Below are 14,920 nucleotides of genomic sequence, written 5' to 3'. Positions count from 1 at the left end.
ACAAAGAATTATTAGAGAGTACTATGAAAACCTATATGCTAAAAAGATGGGAAACCAAGGAGAAATGGACAACTTCCTAGAAAAATACAACCTTCCAAGACTGACCCATAAAGAAACAGAAAATCTGAACAGACCAATTACCAGCAACGAAATTGAAGCAGGAATCAAAAAACTACCAAAGAACAAAACCCCCGAGGCACATGGATTTACCTTGGAATTTTATCAGACATACAGAGAAGACATAATACCCATTCTCCTTAAAGTTTTCCAAAAAATAGAGGAGGAGGAAATACTCCCAAACTCATTCTATGAAGCCAAAATCACCCTAATACCAAAACCAGGCAAAGACCCCACCAAAAAAGAAAACTACAGACCAATATCCCTGATGAACATAGATGCAAAAATACTCAACAAAATATTAGCAAACCGAATTCAAAAATACATCAAAAGGATAGTACACCATGACCAAGTGGGATTCATCCCAGGGATGCAAGGATGGTGCAACACTAGAAAGTCCATCAACATCATCCACCACATCAACAAAAAGAAAGACAAAAAACACATGATCATCTCCATAGATGCGGAAAAAGCATTTGACAAAATTCAACATCCATTCATGATAAAAACTCTCAACAAAATGGGTATAGAGGGCAAGTAAATCAATATAATAAAGGCCATATATGATAAAACCACAGCCAACACCATACTGAACAGCGAGAAGCTGAAAGCTTTTTCTCTGCAATTGGGAACTAGACAGGGATGCCCACTCTCCCTACTTTTATTTAACATAGTACTGGAGGTGCTAGCCATGGCAATTAGACAAAACAAAGAAATACAAGGAATCCAGATTGGTAAAGAAGAAGTTAAACTGTCACTATTTGCAGATGACATGATATTGTACATAAAAAACCCTAAAGGCTCCACTCCAAAACTACTAAAGCTAATATCGGAATTCAGCAAAGTTGCAGGATACAAAATTAACACACAGAAATCTGTGGCTTTCCTATACACTAACAATAAACTAATAGAAAGTGAAATCAGGAAGACAATTCCATTCACAATAGCATCAAAAAGAATAAAATACTTAGGAATAAACCTAACCAAGGAAGTGAAAGAGCTATACCCTGAAAACTATAAGACACTCTTAAGAGAAATTAAAGAGGTCACTAACAAATGGAAACTTACCCCATGCTCCTCGCTAGCAAGAATTAATATCATCTAAATGGCCATCATGCCCAAAGCAATATACAGATTCGATGCAATCCCTATCAAACTAGCAACAGCATTCTTCAATGAACTGGAACAAAAATTCAAAAATTCATATAGAAACACCAAAGACCCCGAATAGCTAAAGCAATCTTGAGAAGGAAGAATAAAGTGGGGAGGATCTCACTCCCCAACTTCAGGCTCTACTACAAAGCCACAGTAATCAAGACAATTTGGTACTGGCACAAGAATAGAGCCACAGACCAGTGGAACAGATTAGAGACTCCAGAAATTAACCCAAACAAATATGGTCAATTAATATTTGATAAAGGAGCCATGGACATACAATGGGGAAATGACAGTCTCTTCAACAGATGGTGCTGGCAAAACTGGACAGCTACATGTAAGAGAATGAAACTGGATCACTGTCTAACCCCATACACAAAAGTAAAATCAAAACGGATCAAAGACTTAAATGTAAGTCATTGTGGAAAGCAGTATGGAGATTCCTCAAAATGAAAAATACCATTTGACTCAGGAATTCCACTTCTAGGAATTTACCATAAAACCCACACAGAATAAGCACAACGAAAACTCTATTAGAGTATATCAAAGTCAAAGTAACAGAAACAAAAGAGGAACAAAAAAACCCTAAAAACAGTTAGTAAAATAAACACATTATATACTGGGAAGTAAGAAGAAGAATGATTGATGACTTCTCATCAGGAACAAAGTAATCCTGAATACAGTGGAAATATATTTTTAAAGTATTGAAAGAAGAAAAAACTCTCTCATACTGCAATTCTATGTTCAGCAAAATATTCTTAAAAATGGAAGACAATAAAGACATTTCTCATATAATCTGAGAGAACTCATCACCAAGAAAATTTAACTACAAGAAATATTGTAGTTAAGTTCTTTAAGCTGAAAAAAGATGAATCAAAACATATCCTCAGATCAACACTAAAGAATGAAGAGTGCCAGAAATACTAAATATGTAGATAAAGAATTTTTTCCTCATGTCTTAATTTCTTTAAGGCAAAATATTAACAATGTACCTTTCGGTTTGTAGTATGCATAGAGTAAAATGTATAAAAATAATGGCACAAAAAACAGACAAAGGTAAATGAAAGTATACTGTTATAATATTCTTGCATTGTAAGTGAAGTAGCAAAATATTAATTCATAATCCTCTGTGCAATAAATTAAGGATGTATATTTTAATACTTAGGACAACCACTAAAATAAAAGATAGATAAAAAAAGATTTTAAAAACCACTGAAAGTAAAGATAACAGAGGTGATAAAAACGGAATTCTAATAAAGATTCGGTTAATCCAAAAGAAGACAAGAAAGGGAAAAAAGAATCAAGGGATGAGAAACCAGAGAGGGAAATGTTAATGAATGAGAACTGATCTAGACCCAAAGAATTATATCCTTATTTGAATTTGTGAATTTATCAATTCAATTAATATATATTGACCACCTACTCTGTGCCAAGCAAAAGCAATCAGTGTTCAATATAGGGCCACTGCTGTTAAGCTGCAGGCTGCTTATTTGAGAAGACAGACACTGAACAACTGGCTAAAGAACTTTGTGATCAAAGTAGTAAATAATTCTGCTGTGAGAAGAGGGTGAGTATCAAAAGAATAAAAAAATGTTTATTAAAGCCTGCTTACCAAATTTAATGAAATGCCAAAATAACATTCTTTACTTAGCAAATTAAAAAAAAATTCAAAGCAGTGTTAGCAAAACTTTAAGGGAGAACTATTACTCTTCATAATAAGTTTGAATATAAATCAGCACAACAGTTCTGGAGTGTGATGAAGAGATATCTTTCAAAGGCCATGAAAACCGAGTTTACCCATTGATCCACTAACTTCACTTACAGAAATATATCCTAAGGAAATAATGAGAGATGCACATAAGACGTGTGTATAAGAATGCTCACTATAATTTTATTAATCATAGTGAAATAACCTGTGTGTCCTAAAATTGGGGAAAGACATAATAAATAATGCTTATATTTCTGGTCAAGATCACCCAGTGAATTTATATTTGTATCATAATTCTTCTGTTCTAAATATTCCATAATGACATTTACTATATAAAAAGGGAAAAACAAAACGGTATAGCTGGGATCTGAAACAATGTAAACATCTCTGTGGATCAGAAATGAAGCAAAAATTCAATGCAGTAGATAGAGGATCTACAAAGATCACCTCATTACCAGGAATTGAGTCAAGCTGCGTGCCTGCGTGCCGGCTCTACACTTAGATATGTGAAAGCCCTTACGTTACAATGGAGATAGAGAAATTAAACAATGTTATAAGAGTGAATTCTGCACTGGAATGCAGAGCAACCACTAAATTCCACAGAGGAATTACTTTCCATAAAGTACAGAAAACAAATCTTTCACTCAAAATGAACCTTCAGAAGTATGATATTTGTCCCATAAGGGAAAAAAAAGAGTTATACATTTCTGCTTATTTGTATTCAGAAACACAAAAATGATGTGCCAGAGTTAATGAGCTTGATCACTTACCAGGAGAAATTGAAAGGGTGAAAAATATAGGGACATGGAAACAAGATAGATAGGATGAAGGCATGAATAGAAATACATAAATCGTTTTATGTAGTTTTAAGTTTAGAACCATATTAGGTATTATGTAATAAAAAGTGAAAAAGAGATAAAAGAATTTAAGAAGGGAGGGGAAATACCCAAAATGGAGTACACAGAAAAACAAGTGAACCTAGTCACATTTCAAATTAGAGGCAAAACCTCACTAAAAAGGGAAAAAACTAACCCAAGGAACTCCTGAGTAGAGTGATCTGGCTAATTCCAATATACCCTGAAGCTAAAGAAAAAATAACTGTAAACAAACATTGGAATCTAGTTGGTTTTTCTTGGTGGTAAGGATTAGCAATACTCAGCACCCTAATATGTGTTCTAGGACTAAGAAAATAAGTAAATATATTGCCACTGATAGCAGCCATTTACCTAACTGTCAAAGAAAGGAGTTAAAAACATATAAATGGTTAATGAATAAATACTTTGGTATTAGATTATAGAATGGAAGTATCTATATGAAATCAAAGTTTTAAAGATGACAGATGTATAGACAGACAGATATATGGATATGGGTAGAAACAGAAATAAATGAGTGTATATTTCCTAATTTTGTCATATATTTCCTGACTCTGTCTTCTAAGAGAGCTAAAAGCAACACAAAGCCCATTAAGAATAAATACAACCAACATTCAGATTTTGTCTTCTAAATGTCACTCTCTACCAAATGAAACCAGGGTCATTGGAGAAATGACTGATCCCAAGGTTAGGACAGAGAGAGTACAAGATATGCCTGGAACATTTTGCTCTGCCAGAAAGTAAGAAAGTGCCCAAAACTCAATGGAGATATCCCAAAAGGACACAGAACCAACTTGGAAGGAATCCCAATGGCCAGATTTGGGTCAGTTTGAACAACAAAATAGAGATAGTAACAGATTGTAACCCATACAGTAAAATGAAAGTGAATGTATACTGGTTAAACAAATAAACAAATGAGGGAGAAGGGAAAGAGCTCCTTCTAGGAAAATGCCAATTTGTAGGTGTAGAATAAATGAAGGAATTAGAAAACCATTAACTGGCAACCTCCATAGCAAAAATTATTTCAGGAAAGAATGGTCAATAAATGCTAAAATTAGTCAATGGAAATGGTTGAAACAAACACAGGATATTTATCTAAACTCAAAGTATCTCCTATAAGATATTTATTTATTATTCTGGAAAAACAGAATCTTCTGGAAGCTGCCTTGATCAAGCAAACTATCAATGGTTGGACAAAGCATTATCAATGGTTGGACAAAGAAATATTTCAGATTCTTTCTGAAATCGTGATTGAGTAGTCTTTATACCAGAAATGCATAATCTGAACGTAGCTATTAGAAAACATCAAAAAATCTAAGTAGAAGACTATTTTAAAAAATAAACATCCTGTACTCTTGAACAAAGAAAGTAAAAAAAAGTCAAGATCTTGAAAGAAAAAGGGAGACTGAGGAATAGTCCACATTAAAGGAGTTTAAAAAGACATTGGAACTAAGTGGAATATGTGATCCTTGAATGGAGCCTTGACCAGAAAGATGGTTTCTCTTCTGCTATAAAGGACTTTCATCTAATTAAACAAATTTGAGAAAGATACGCAAAATAGACAAAACTTACATCAATGATAATTCCTCAGTTTTGATAATTGTAGCATCTTGGTTATATAAAAGAATATTCTTGCTTTTAGAAACAACACAGTAAAGTAAGGGTTCAAAGACATGATATCTATAATTGCTTTAAAAATAGTATGCAAGGATTTATAACTAGAGAGAATGATAACTTGATCGTAGCTGTTTTTAGGAAACTTTGGAGAATTATACAGGTAACTTCTAACTGTTTTTTCAATTTTCCTTTGTTTTCAATTATTTCAAAATAAAAAGTTTTTAAAAGGAGCTTGCAGAAACAAAATTTCAAACCACTAGAAAAAATATTATGCCACCCTGTGAATAATATCAGTAACCAGAATGTGAGTGTGTCCAATGCAAATGTTATGAAAAGGTATGGAAAGGTCTTTAAGTAAACATAGAATGCTCAAGGAGATGAAAGAAGATTTAGGTTAATTTTTAAAAGCCAAATAAATTATAAAACAAGAAGAGGTTGAACAAGACAGATATAGCCAAGAGCCAGTGAAAGTAAAAGTTGTTGAAAGAAATAAAAATTAATAGATGTCATTAATCACAGTCTAAACACATACAGAAAAAACGGAAGCAACACAAGAATTCCCCTCAGAACACAGCTCTGAAAGACAGAGATAAAAAAATTGTGAAAGAGTAACGCAGACACAAAGGAGACTGAGAAGCTAATAAAAGATGGATAGAGAGAATAATAGAGAAGCAATATTTGAATAACTGTAACTAAAAATTGTCAGGATTGAAACAAAGGACATAAGTTCTCCAATAAAAAGGTTTTTTAAGAACTTAGCAAGATAAATAAAGTATGCACTGAGACATATGGCCATAAAACTACAAGTAATCAGTGGTAAGAGAAAATCTTAAGAGCTGCAAGAGAAAACAGACTGATTAACTGCAGAAAAACTATTAAGGTAAGTAGATTCTCCTTAGCAATAATAGAAATCAAAAGACAACAGAATATGCGTTCACAGTGTCAAGAGAAAGTAACTGCTAACATAAAAGTTTATGTCCAGCTAAATTATCACACAAAGAGAGACAAGAGAACAGGCATAGAAATACTAAGATAATTTAATAATCAAGATCCTTACAAAAATAATTATTAAAGGATGTACTTCAGCAAGAAGAGGAGTGAACTCAGAGGCCCAGAAGTACATGGATCAATGTCAAATACAGAAAGTACTATATCATAGATCTAATAAACCATTGATTTTAAATAAAAACTACTTTGTATGATCAAATGAGGGTAAGTTCAGAGACTGGAGTGTTCAATAAGTTAAAGTGCATAGAGGTCTTTCTCATATTTGAGAGAAAGAGATACTATTTATTTATTCAAGTAATTTATAGAATATTATATAAGTCCAAGAGATAACCAATTAAAGAATGGAAATATAATCAGAAGTTTCCAAACCAGCAGAAGAAAAAATAAGAAGCAAACACAGAAAATGTTCAGTACCATAAGAGATAGAAATGGTGAGTATGGTAGAAAGAAAAAGGATGGTAAACAAAAAATAAACTATGTCTTAAAATGATAAAATAAGTCTAAATTTATAGATACATATAATAAAATGCAAATGAAGCAAGCTTATTAGGTTAAAATAGATATCAGACTAGAAAAAAATAATTTTGGTAACAATAGCATTTATTGACTGCTTACTCTCCAGATGCTTTATCAGGATTAACTCATTGAATCATCACAACGGTCTAGGAGGTTTAGATTATTATTGCATCCATTTTATAGATAAGGAAACTATAAATTTTGGAAAAGTTAAATAAATTGCCTAAGAACACACAGCTACTAGGAGATGGGGCCCTGTTTTTCCACCCACAAAATCTCCATATTCTTAGCAAACATTCTATTCTGCAATGACTCAATAGAGTCAAATGTTATGTATCAAATGTTATGTATTAAATGTTATTTATCTATTAAAGACTATGTTATAGAATAATCTTTATGGATGTAAAAATGCCAGCAGATACTTTTAAATGTTTTTAGAAGTGTGTTATAAAAGTATATGTAGTAGTGATATCTAAAGTTAGTTAGAAAGAAAATACACACACACAGAGGAAAAAAGTCCACAAAATATAGTTGCAATTATTTCTGGATATTGTGATAGGAGGTGACATTTATTTTTTTCTTCATATATTTCTATATTTTCCACAGTGAATACCACTTTTATTATTTTTATTAAACTTTTCTTTAATGAACCTTTCACAGTGCCTGGCACAAAGTACATGCTTCATTTATGTTCAGGGGAGGAGAGCGGAACCACAAAGTCTTCTCGTTAACTAAAAATGAGTGCAAGCAGCAGAACTGGGGATGTTATGCTACCTGACTAAGACTCAGATCCTAGGGACAGACAAACTGCATACTTTATAGAAGATACAGCAAAGAACCGAAATCCTTAAAAGATGCCCTCTTGTACTACTTTCAGGACCTGAATTTTGGATCCAACCTAACCTGAAGTTTCAGAAGAAGCCTGAAAAAAAAAGGCCTTCGTAGCCTGAGCTGTACAAATGTACTTAAATATCAGCACTAAACAGAAAATAGAGCCCAGGAATACCAGAGCGGCAAATGAACTCATGGAGATCGCCACCTAGAGACGACTCCCTCACTTTTATATATCAAAGAAAAAGACCCATAGAAGCAAAGAAATTTGCCCAATTTTTCAGAGTTTCATACCAGAACCTAAACTGGAATTCGGCTTTCCTATTTCAGGTAAAGAAACTGATGCTTACTAAGGTTGAATTACTGCCCTAAATTACTCAGCTACCAAAGGCTGGGTTAAGATTCTAATTTGGTTTAATCAGATTCCAAGAGCAAAAGGCAGACTTGTGTTTGCATTCAGACTCCATCATCTCCTACCTGTGTGACCTTGGACAAGTTACTTAACCACTCTGTGTTCCATATTAAAGTGGTTTGATAGTTACCTTGTAAGACATTTGTGAGAAATAAGTTGAGATGACAGAATTAGAGTACTTAGAATAGATCCTACAATAGCTACTCTAATTCTGTCATCTCAACTTATTTCTCACAAACGTCTTACAAGATAACTATCTTTTTAAATTAAGAGCTAATAGTTCTTCAGGGATTAGTGGATCATCATTTGACAGATAAACCTATCAAGTATTTATTTATTCAATTTTTATTTACCTAACCCTTCCATTTTATTAGTAGTAAAAGAGAAAGGACATTTCTTCTTTTATGCTTGTTTTCCTTGTTATTTGAAAGTATGTATTTTTAAAATTTATGATTTAGGTATTATCCCTTTAAGGATTTTCACTGCGATCTCTTTTTGTTGTTGTTTAATTTTCTGTAACTTACTCTCAGCAAGACCCAATACTTTTAGAAGGCAGGTGTCGTGTCACATAATTGCAGTTCTCCTTTTAAAATTTAATTTTATTTCTATCCCCTTGTTGTTTTTTCCCCTGTCAACACTGCAGACAAATGCCTAGCAATCACAGCACTCATAGCTTGGCAGTAGCCCTTTTCCTGCATGCTTAAAATTGTTTTCCTGCCTCCCTGTTGCCCCTGATTAAACATGTTTTTATATTTAGAGTGTACTTGTAAGCACACTTTCTACCATGAAAGGGCAATTTTGCTGTGGGAGAGACTATTGTTTTTCAATAGATAAAACAATTTCTAACTCTCCTCACCATTAGCTTGATGTTTTTAACCAGACTTGGTCCTAGATGAGAGATCTTAACTGATCATAACTGGAAATCAGTCACCTTCCCTTGGAGCTTTCCAGAAAATGCCTTTTCCATGGTCAGTCCTGTATTTGTGAGCACCAGGCAAGGAAACTACAGACCACTCTGCTCCTATATTTTCATATTTGCCTCACCTTTGTGATACAGAAATGTGTGTGGTAATGAAGAAAGCACACATTCCTCTAGTGAGACCAAAATAGATTTCACTTTCTAAATACTTTTTGTTAGTTGGTAAAATGTAAAGAATTCAATGTTTGTTTATAATATCTTAGCACCTATTGCAAGATCTATTCTAGGTACTCTAATTCTGTCATCTCAACGTATTTCTCACAAATGTCTTACAAGGTAACTATCAAACCACTTTAATATGAAACACAGAGTGGTTAAGTAACTTGTCCAAGATCACACAGGTAGGAGATGATGGAGTCTGAATGCAAACACAAGTCTGCCTTTTGCTCTGTACACTGAAGCACATTTCTCATCTTAATCTAAATACATTAAAGTAATCAAGTGGAAAAAAAATTCAATGAGAATTACACTCTTTATTCAGCCCGCCACAATGCAGTTGCTAAGGAGATACTAAATCAGTTAGTTATTCTAGAATTGAACCACTTACTCTACAATTTTTATTTAATGCCCTTTGTAAAAGCAGTGAAAGGCTTTAGGAATCCATGCCTTATCTTCCTGTGTGTGTGTGTGTGTGTGTGTGTGTGTGTGTGTGTGTGTGTGTGTGTGTGTGTGTGTGTGTTAGAGACAGACTGACTTTTAGGCACATAGGCATGTCTGCGTGAACATGCATATTATTCTTAGGCGGAAATCACTACCCAGCAACAAATATAGAAATTTAACTGAAAGATAGAAGGGTAGAAAGCCTAAGAACTACATTCAGGGAATTACTGGCAAAGTAAAATCCTAATGATTATAAAAAGAAAGAAAGAAAAAGGGGGGTGGAGGAGAGACACAAAGACACTTCAAAGCAAGTGCATCAAGTTACCATGGCAACCCGAGAATGTGGGCTGAAATTGATGTCTCCACTGTTCCAGGAGGGAGGTTCTAAATGACACCCTAGTGGCCTGACAACACAGATGCATCTCCCCAGATACTCTGGCTTATTAGTCCAGAGTGCTGGGGGCACTGAGGAGGAGAAGGATCACAGTAACTTGGTCAGTTCCGGCCTCCCCAGTGCCTCTCAAGAAAAGACACTTGTTTCTAGAGACATCAGCGCTCTCATTTCTGGAGCCAGTCCAGACTGTAAGTCTAGCAGAATATTAGCTTTTTCATATTTTCCTACAGCTCGAGAATGCAGACACTTGCCTTCTTGTCTTAAGTCAAAGATCCATTGTGCCTAGAATCAGCTTTGAGCACTTGTATGTTTTCCTAAATCCTACCATGTCTTCCTGCTAAAACAAAACTCTGCCTTGATTCCCAGGCAAATAGCCAGAGTCCTAAAACTCTAATTAGTGCTGGTCAACCAACACTATCATTATTATTAACTGCACTGTCAGCCACAACAGTCTAGTATTAATAACATTTATTGAAAGTATGTTACATGTATTAGCTCTAATACTAGTAACAAACCCCAAAGTAGGTAGTCAATACGTTTTGATTAATATGTTACACATATATGGGACACTGAGGTTCAGAGAAGTTAAGTGACTTTTCCGAGGTCCCAAAACAGAGCGAAAATGTGACTCCAGGTCTGAATACAAAGCCTTTGCCAAAAGGATTTCTCTTATTACATGAAATCTCAGCTCGTGGTTGGATCTATATGGTAACACCCTCTTCCTCACTGACACAAGACAACAGCAAATATTATGCCTTCCCAGAGGCTCTTGCTGTTGTACCCCCATTTACTGCACTGAGCAGTCTGAAATATGGGGGACAGCAACTCCTGTCCTAATGAAGTTCTAATTAGCCTGTTTGTTTCACCTCTGAACACCAGGTTACTGATTAACAGATCAGGCCGCTCTAAATCCGGGTTCATTACCCGGATTGCTGAAACTCCACTCATTTCCGGCTTCTCACTCTCATTGGCCTTCGGAGGAAGAAAATAGAGGAAAGAGGAGGGAACTAAGATACTTTGTGCATCTATCATGTGCTGGGCACTATACTAGGCATTTTGAACATATTATTTCATGAAATTTCTCCCCCCAAAATCTATGAACTAATTATTTTCACTCCTATTTTACACATGTGACTATTAAGAATCAAATAATTTTCTAGGGTTACCCAGTAATTATTAGAGTCTAGCCAAACGATCTTGATCCTAATCTTTTGCCCTTTTTCCCTTAGGCTTTGGCATGCCTCTTAACACAGCCTGTCCAAATTCTCACAATCTCTAGAGCTGAAAGGACCAGGGTATCACCAATTCAAAGTGATGCAATTAGTTGTTTTTATGAAAGCAATAAAAATACAAGCAATAAAAGCAGAGAAAAGTGTAGGAGTTAGCTGAATAAGTAAAAACAAATTTATGTACAGCCCTACGTCCTCCCAACATTCTAATTGTAGACAAGGGGACTTTTGACAACAGATTTTTCCCTTTTCTTAGGAGTAGCTCAGCATAGACTACGGAGTTCTATTAAGCCAGAGTTTTGTTCTTTGTAATAAAAAAAGCTCACATTTCATAGTGAAGCAAGGTAACTACTATGGAAGTCAGTAATGGCAACCTGTGGTGTGAATATTTCTTGACACCTCCAAATAGTTTCCTCCAAGACTATTTAAATTCATTCATAGAGATACAACTGCAACTCAAACTGTCCATCTCTCTCATTCAGGACAGCAAAGGTTGATTCCTTTATTCAGAATGCAATTCGATAATCACTAGCCATCTTCCATGTCACAGAGGTAATATGATTTGGACATAAATTAATACACATAATTAAAATCCTAATACAAACTTATATTAGAATTTAAGCCACTATTTTCCTTATTTCACTTCTGTAATATGAGCTTCTATGGAGAAAAATAAAAGCAAATTACCAGTTTCCAGCAGCACGAAATGTGAATAGAATAAATTTAACAACTATACTGTGTTATCATAGCAACCAAAGTTAAAAAAAAAACTGATATGATAAAAAATGACACAAGAGAACAAATGCATCAAGTTGTTATGGCAACCAGGGAATGTGGGTTGAAATTTATGTATCTAAATCCAAGAGAATATTCTAAGCAACTAAAATAAACATTTGCTTATTAAAATATCCCCCAAATAGTACTTATCTATGAGCCTTGAAGTGTTTTCATTATTTTCTCTGCTTTTCCTTTAATTTCCAATGGATGAATTTAAATTGTGAGCATTTACATTTTCAGTTCAGCTTGCTTTTTGGCTACTGATACACTAAGATGTGATCTGGTTTGCAGAAAATGGTATAAAAGCCAATGTCAAAATATCATCCTAAATCATGTTTAGGATTCTTTTACTCTTGTAATCTTATTTTATTAAAATATCTATACTATCTGCTTTTGCTCATAAAAAAGCTCTTACTTAATTGATGAATTAAATTCACTAAGTTTTCTTTACCTGACTTTAGAGGTTTTCCCCTTAGGCAGGATGTGGGTTGAAGAATTATATAATAAATTTGGATATTTAGAAAACTTTGTAATATTGAATACAAACACACACACACACAAACACTTTTTTAAGTAACATAACTGCTTGTTCAGGACTTAACTTTCTAGTGGCTTGCCTCAATTTTCCACATCACTTTGCTCATCCTCATATAGACTATTTCACTATGAGAGCAGAAAAGGTGAGATTCTCTCAAATTCATGCTTTTCTGTAAAAATTTTACCCATTGCCACCCGCACTCTTCCCTTCAACCTTCTGTCTACTTGGAAAGTTCTTAATCATTCTTTAAAATGCAGTTTATAGGTTACTCTTCATGGTCTATCCATTTGCGCCAAGTGTCCTTCATAGAACCCTACATTCACTGATGGCTAAGTGCCAGCGTTCTATCAAAATCACCAGGACAGCTGTTACTTATGAAGCATTACCTATATTCCAGCAACTCCACTCAGCACTTCTCAAATAATACTTTATTGAGCCTTCACAAAAATTCTAAAAGGTAAAAGGATAAAAACCATTTTACAGATAAAGAAAACAGGCCCAGCATTTGGATCACTTGATTAGATCATGTGCTGAGTAAAGTTACAGAAAAGAGATTTGAATGTATGTCAGTGAAACGTCAAAGACCACGTTCTTTGTCATTTACCTAAACACTGAACATTCTCCTTTGGTTTGTCTCCCCATTAGACTGAATTCTTCAGGAACGCTCTTGTGCCTAACATTGCACTTGTATGAACAAATGTCTTATCTCTCAGTCTCCTGCAGACCAGTAAACACATAATTGGAAACACAAATGCCAGCAACATATAAAATATTAAATTTTCTAGTAGATACATTATAAAATTAAAAAGAAGTAAAATTAATTTTACTAATATATTTTATATAACCCAACATACAAAATATTACCGTTTCTACATGTAACCAGTAGGAAAATCACTAACAAGATATTTTAAGTTTCTTTCTAGTATTAAGTATTCAAAATCTTCTGTGTATTTTATATGTGTGAAACATCTCAACTCAGACATGTGGCTAGTGGTTATCACATTGAACAGGACAAGTTTAACCCATGCTTGATAAGTACACACTTGAAAGTATTCAGTGTAAGTTTGTTGCATAAATAAATGGATGGATGCAATGCATAGTAATAGGGATTTGTTGATTTGCACTGTGGGAAGATACAATTCACCTTTATGGAACATTTAAAGGTCTGTTTTGAGGAATTTAAAAGTGGCTATTTTCTGAAAAACATACATAGGCTTTTTTAGAAGATAATTCCAGGATTACTTCCACATCCTGGCATAACATCAGGTACCTACATAGACATTTGTTTTACTGAAATCCACAGCAGTATATCAGTCACCTCAAACTGTATCCTTCCAATTTTAGACTACAATTAGCACATTTTGGGCTTCGGTTCCATGTTTTGATTCATTATATATTTCATTTTCAAAGCTCCTTTAGATCACTTTAATCGATAACTATTAAAAGTATCCAAATACATACTTTTTAATTACACAAACACATACCATATCAAATAAGCACATATGTATAAGCTTATCAAATTAGCAATCATGTAAAAAGCATATTTCCAAGTACCCCTGTAAAGAATATATTTCCATATCAAAGCAAGATATTCTGAACCCAAGAATGTTATGATACTTCATTGAATATTGCTGGTAGATACAATTTTTAATTTACATAATAATAGCAAACCTCAACATTGTGGTATCTTTTACAGAAAAAAACTGACCATGTAATCACATCTCAATTAAACACTGAGTATTACTCATACTGACCTGGGATTGGCTGTGAAATAAAATGATGTGTGTTTTTTCTTGGGTTCTCAGCTTGAAGACACTAATAGGTGTCTCTGTTGAGATGTCTGAGGTTCAAATTGTATTTTGAAAAATGGCTGAGCAACTGAAGAAAAAGATAAGGTACATTCCAGTATGGGGATTAATCCCTGCAAGGCACAGAAGCATTGAAATTACAGACCAAATGCTGTGTAAGTTCATTACTTTGGGCTTCATGAGAAAGAATATATGCATCTGAAAACTTTTTTTTATTGAGGTATCATTGACATACAATCTTATATTGGTTTCAAATGTACAATACATATCATTACGCATACTATTAAAATCTCACTCCTTCTAGTGAAGTTACTATCCATCAACATAGAGAGATATTACAGAATCATTGACTATATTCT

The 14,920-nt window shown here is 34.0% G+C and overlaps 1 protein-coding gene across 4 annotated transcripts in view; it reads right to left on the bottom strand.

The window, feature by feature from the left end:
• Positions 1–14,920, bottom strand: part of DLG2 (discs large MAGUK scaffold protein 2) — a 1,871,010-nt gene that overhangs the window by 1,472,481 nt on the left and 383,609 nt on the right. The gene's annotated exons all lie outside the window — the stretch shown is intronic.

Source organism: Manis javanica, chromosome 11 (genome assembly GCF_040802235.1).
Source record: "Manis javanica isolate MJ-LG chromosome 11, MJ_LKY, whole genome shotgun sequence".
Lineage (NCBI taxonomy): Eukaryota > Metazoa > Chordata > Mammalia > Pholidota > Manidae > Manis > Manis javanica.
This window is presented reverse-complemented; position numbering and strand designations above follow the sequence as displayed.